The sequence below is a fragment of the Psammomys obesus genome, unplaced genomic scaffold, assembly GCF_907164565.1.
Source record: "Psammomys obesus unplaced genomic scaffold, mPsaObe1.curated_primary_1811, whole genome shotgun sequence".
Lineage (NCBI taxonomy): Eukaryota > Metazoa > Chordata > Mammalia > Rodentia > Muridae > Psammomys > Psammomys obesus.
The window spans coordinates 1,247,480-1,253,479 of NW_026585687.1; the positions used below are offsets into that span (position 1 = coordinate 1,247,480).

Sequence of the window (6,000 nt, forward strand, 5' to 3'; positions counted from 1 at the left end):
ACATGTATGCCAACAGATAAAAAAAAAGTTTATATGTAACAGTCAAAGGCCAACTAGAATTTCCTCCTACTACAAAGGAAGGGGCTTGAAGAAAAAAAAAAATCTCCACTACTGGATTTAGGAACAGAGAAACTGCAATCAATGCTTCTTTGGTTAAGACAGCCCCTCCCCGAAGCAAACACTTCACTGAGACTAGAACCTAGAATGATTGTGAGCGTTTTAAATCCAGCCATTATCGCTTTTTCCTTCTCTCTTCTACCTCTGTAAACACGAGTGAAGCGAAGCGAAGCAACAGCACATCTTTAGTTCTCTCTGCTCTCTGGGTAGCTTACAGGTAATCAGATTGTGAAAACAAAAAAAAAAAAAAAAGAGAGAGAAAGACGGGAGAGAGAAAGACAGTGAGTAAAACAGAAAGCAGCGGTGTTCTGCAGTTGTTTGATTTTGGCAGCAGGGATATTACAGGTTTGCATGTGTGTGCCTGCATGTATGCATGTGTATGCTAAAAGCATTGATGCATCGAAGATTTATTCATTGAACAGGCTGATTTATTTAACAGAGTTGACATATGTCAAATTCTGCCATGTGCTTATATAATTGTTACCCATTTATCAAAGCTGTAATTTAGGCAAATATTTGTTTTAAAAGTATTATCTTTTAAATGGCTTTCTCTGGACTGCTGCACAATCAATCCATAGTTCTTTTTAATTATGTTAACAATAGCTATTTGGTTGGAGTCTGTGAAATCTAACCTTTCTCCCAAACTCTTTTCACTTTTTTTTCCCAAGTAATTGCTTTCAAGTTAAAATCATATCACAGGAAAAATTTAAATATGCACAATATTCTTTTATGTTTTGATATTTTGAACGTATGGTCTTCAAAACAAGCAATTTTCCTTTACATATTGTTAAAAATCACAGATCTGATACTGTTAACGTCAAAAAAAAAAACTAGCTAAATGGACAAAAGTGGGTGATTTTTGTTAGCCTGCTTCTGTGAAGTATGGGGATACGGAGACAGTAAGAAAAGCTGGGGGGTTACTACAAAAAGAATTAAGTAGCAATAAATAAAAGTATGCATTTTGAAATAAGTTTTTAGAATAAAAAAAGAATTAAGTAGCAAAAGACAAAGTAAATGAAATCAAATTTCAAGTCTTACAAATGTTGTTGAATCACCCTACCCTCTTTGAACACACACACACACACACACACACACACACACACACACACACATCTTTTCAACTCAAATGCATGCAGTCTATCTAGGTTCTGTGGGAGGTAAAATTTTACAAAGTTATTTCCAAGAAACAAAAATGTCTTATTACTAGCTTCCAGAGCTTCTTTGAAGTCTCCTATTGTAATTACATTGCTTGGGGGAAAAAAAAGCAAGAGGTTTATTTTGACCTCCCTGGTCAAGAAGTGTGAAGACTACATAAGATATAAGGGTGGGGACAAGAAGGAAATCCCACCACCACAGAAGTAAAATTTTGACCTAGTAAGCAAATACGCTTTTGTTGTTAGTGCTGGGTAAAATGTACAAGTCTTCTAGAAATTAGAGACTGTAATAAAAATGTACCAGCCCAAATTTAAATTGCTCACTAGACAGATGGTTAATTATATTCACAGCCACATATTTCACTGGGATAGAATTTCAGACACTCAGCCAGTTTTATTTGATTAGCCGGTTTTCTAGTTAATATGTAAAATGACAGTTACTTAGGGCTTTTTTGTTCCTTTCTAAAAATATTTTTTCAGTAAGTGTAAATTCTCCTCAGCCATGAGAACGTCACTGCTGTAAATAAAATGTTTGGTCATGCTACCCATGTATAAAGATGTGCAATTCACCCTGAAAACCCCAAATGGTCTCTTGCAGTTCAGAAAAAAACTATTGGAGCACCTTTCACTCACTAAGCAAAATATTCCAGGAACTGGTAGCACACTCTGCTTCTCAAACTAAAATAGTTTTTCAAATCCCAGAGCTAAAGTATTTTATAAAAATGCTTTAAAAAAAAAAAAAAGTCCTGCCAACCCCACACACTATTGTGTATTCTCAGACAAGTCTAGAAAAGGGAACGTTAGAAAAGGCCACACAGCTAAGTGTGCTGTTGTGCCCAGAATTCAACAACACGTTAGTGGCCAAAGCCCAGAAGCAAAATATGAGACTCAGTCATTCCAAAATGCTACCAGAAGCTAGACAAAAATCTGGAGTGCTGGTGTCGCAATGGGGATGTCAACTGATTTTTTTTTTTTTTTTAACTTCGAAAAAGACTAAAAGCCTTGAGCCAGTGCGGTTTGGTCCCTCAGGAGTCAGACAAGAGCAGTCATGCTGAAACCACTGGATTCCTCAGCTGAACAGCGCGGTCTGCACACTTTTCGGCAGCGGGTCCGCCCCAAGGCCTCCCTGCCCGCGGGCTGGACAAGAACGAGCAGGCGCGGCCACGACGAGCTCCAGAAGTCCTGGAGAAAAGCATCAACCTGACTGCACGGGAGAGCGGGAAGGGGCAGCGGGCCAATTTATGCAAAGGTGACAAGCTGGGCGAGGTTCGCTCCTGGCCCCTAATTTCTCCTGGCCGGGCGGCGGGCGGCTGGGACCGGGGTCTTTCGAGCAGTCCCCCCCACCGCCGCCCCGCGTCCCCCCCGTGCTGCTTGGAGGTGGCCAGAGGAGCCCGGATCGCGCGGGAGCCGCGGGAGGGGGAGGCGTCGGCAGCACGGCTTCGCACCTCTGCAGCTTCAGCGGGGATGCCAGCCGAGGTCGCCGCGTGGCTTTTCCCGCTCACTCCGAAGCGTGCCTCAGCCGTGCCAGGCTTACCCCCCCCCCCCGTCCGAGGCTACTCCGGGGCTCACGGAGCAGATGGGAGGGGTGGCACTCGGCTGGCTCCCGCTGTTGCCCTGCGGCAAGCGTGTGTGTGAGACGCGGCTCTGGCCGGCTCCCTTCCCCTTTCCTTCCAGCCCTTCCTCCGCGACCGTACACAGGCCTTTCCTAGATTGCACCGCTCCCTCGGCCGGCCGAGCCGAGGCTCCGAAGCCCTCACGGCCTCGCTGCCTTGCGCACAGACACCAACACGCACGCCATTCGCACCCAGACGTCCTCTCCGCCCGCTCTCCCTTCCCCGCCCTGCGCCCCCCGGTCCTCTTGCCGAGCTTTCCCTCAGTTTCTCGCACCCACCCCCCACCCTCAGCTGCCGCCAGCCTCCTCGAGCCGGCCCGGGAGCCAGCAAGGAGGCCGAGGTGGGGGTGGGTGGGTGCGGGGGGGGGGGAGAAGCGGGAAGAAGGCTGGATGGCAGCGCTTGCACTCACCTCACAGGCCGCCTTCCGGAGGCGCACGTCGCTGGTGGGTCAGGCAGCCGGCGTCCCGAGCTGTAGCGGCCGCAGTCGAGGCTGAGCCGCCGCCGCCGCCGCCGCCGCCGCCGCCGCAGTCAGTCACCGCAGCTGGTCGAGCCGCCGCCGCCGCCGCCGCCGCCGCCGCCGCTGCCGCTCACTGCCGCCGCCGCCGTGGCCTCTGCCTCAGCTCCATGCGCGGGGCCCGCCAGGTGGACGCGCCTCGCACAGCTGGCTCCCTCCGGCTCCGCCGCCGCCGCGGCGCTAGGTGGAGTCAGAGCTGTCGGGTTCCGGGCGGCGCGGAAAGTCAAGAGCTTCCACGGCCCGCCCGCCCGCCAGCTCCCAGGTCAGCGCTCCTCGCACTGCGCTGCGAGCGAGCGTGCTCGCCCGCGCCCGGTGCGACCTCGCTCGCGGGCTGCGCGCGCGGCGGCGCCTGGAGCCCGCTCTGCGCGGTGGCTGCGGCGGTCCGAGAGAGAGAGAGAGAGAGAGAGAGAGAGAGAGAGAGAGAGAGAGAGAAAGAGAGAGAAGAAGAAGGAGGAGGAGGGCGGTTGTGACTGCTGCTAGCGCTGAGAACACTACTGCTAAAGGCTGCCACTGCCGCTACTGCCACTGCTGTGGTGGTGACGGCGGCGGCGGCGGCGGCTGCTGCTGCTGCTGCTGCTGCTGCTGATGCTGATGCTACTGGTTTTCCTTCCCAGGTTCTCCCCCCTGCCTCGCCCCCCTCCTTTTTCCTCCTCCTCTTCCTCCTCCTCCTCCTCCTCCTCCTCCTCCTCCTCCTCCTCCTCCTCCTCCTCCTCCTCCTCCTCCTCCTCCTCCTCCTCCTCCTCCCCCTTCTCCTTCCTGGGCTGCTTGGCTCAGAGCCTCTGCGGGCGCTGCCTGCTCCCTTCTGCTTTCAAAGCTGCCTCTGCCCATTCAGAAAGGTGCCCGGAGTGGGGCTGCCTCCGCTGCCACCATCGCTATTGCCCCTGCCATTGTTTCCTCCAACAGGGCTGCTCCTGTTGGACGCGTTCCCCTCCCTACTCTCCTTCCCCACCACAGCCCTCCCTTCCTTACTCACTCTCTCCTTACCCTCTCTGCGGTCCCCTTCTCATGTGCCCCCCTCCCACACTGTCCGTCTGTCCCTCCGTGCCGTCCCCACAGACGTCCGGGAGCGCGCACTGCGCGGCCACCTGTCATAAAGGGCGCGCACCCCCTTCCCCACCCCCACCCCGCCCCCCACTCACATTCTCTTAGCCCGCCCAGTCCACCGCGCCACTGGCTCGTTCTTCCCCTGGCCAGACACGCAGACGGACACCACTCTCCCACGCCTTTGAGGGCAGTTATGTGTTCAGAGAGGGACGCTCTGAAGTTTCAGGAAGAATATCCGAATGGCTCCAAGCATTAAGCATCTATCCATCCAACCTACCCTTAACTTCAGGGCCCAAGCCCCAGAAAGGTGGATTGTGCTGGAAGGGTTGAAACAAGGCAGAGAATTAGAGAAAGATGAGTTTTTTAGGAAATGAAGGAGAGAAAAGGGAAATCTGAATATGGCCAGAAAGGAAATGGGATCTGACTGCTGTCACTGGAAAATTCCTTAGGTGATCATTTCCCTTTTGACGTTCAGGGAACCCAACAGAACACAGCACAGGACTGGAAAGTGACCCACCAGGAACGCGAAGTATTCATGAAGCCCTGCGTGTAAGGTTGGGGCCTGAGAGCCACAGTCATTGCCACCAGAAAGCAGGGTGAAAGATCAAATGTTGACACAAGAACAGAGAGAATAAAGCTAGCTACTTTGTGTGCCCTTGCTCCAGCAAGTCATTGCCATAACCCAGCTTCCCCAGTCAAGCAAAGCTCAGTTTCAGATTTCTCTGCTTCCACTGCTACAGCCTCATTTTCTGAGGTCAGACTTGGCGATCTGCAGTGTGTGACTTCTATAACCCTTCACAGAGCCTCTAGCCTGTCACCTAACCCCTCCCCAGAAACAGCATAGACGCAGATAGTATATATAGGGTCAGGGAGTTACTTTTCCCAGGCCAAGTAAAAGATACAGAGGTCAGGGTCAAGTTAAAGGAACACATCCATGGCTCTTTCATTCTTGAGCCATAGAGTGTCTGTATGGCGTAGGGCAAGCTTTTAAAACTTAGACTCGTCTAGAGGACATACTTCTTGGTGTGTTTCCAGGGAGGTTTAGCTAAAATCTACCATTCCACCTTCTTGGAATACTTACTCCTTCCCTTCCCCTTCTTTTATATCGCAGAAACTCATCCACAAATAATGGCTCATTTCTCAAAGAATCCAAACTTTGTGAGTGTGTACCTATGTGCCAACCAAGATATTGAGCAACCTGCATGAATTATTTAATTCTCATAACAAACAAAATTTTATTACTGCCACTTTACAGGTGAGAATATTGAACCATGACAAAATATATAAATCTTAAAAATAGGAATATTGTCTTATTACCTTGTTTACGATGCAAATACATTTGCCTCTTTTGGGCACTGAGATAAATAAAAAAATAAAATAACTTGTCATCCACCCTCAAAAGCAGAAACAAATGTTAAGCATGTAAAATGCCCCCATCTATGGCTGGCTTTCCACTGCCAGAATGAGTTGCTCTTTACCCATTTGATTTCACCTTTACTAACCACATAAGCTCTTCTTCTTCTTCTTCTTCTTCTTCTTCTTCTTCTTCTTCTTCTTC

The 6,000-nt window shown here is 50.3% G+C and overlaps 1 protein-coding gene across 1 annotated transcript in view; it reads right to left on the reverse strand.

Annotated features, from left to right (window-relative positions):
• Nexmif (neurite extension and migration factor) overlaps positions 1-3,318 on the reverse strand; it is a 196,055-nt gene extending 192,737 nt beyond the window's left edge. Inside the window, exon 1 of the mRNA XM_055591848.1 lies at positions 3,294-3,318. The gene's annotated coding sequence lies outside the window, so the exon portion shown is untranslated. The remainder of the gene's footprint in view (positions 1-3,293) is intronic.
• Positions 3,319-6,000: the final 2,682 nt, after the last annotated feature.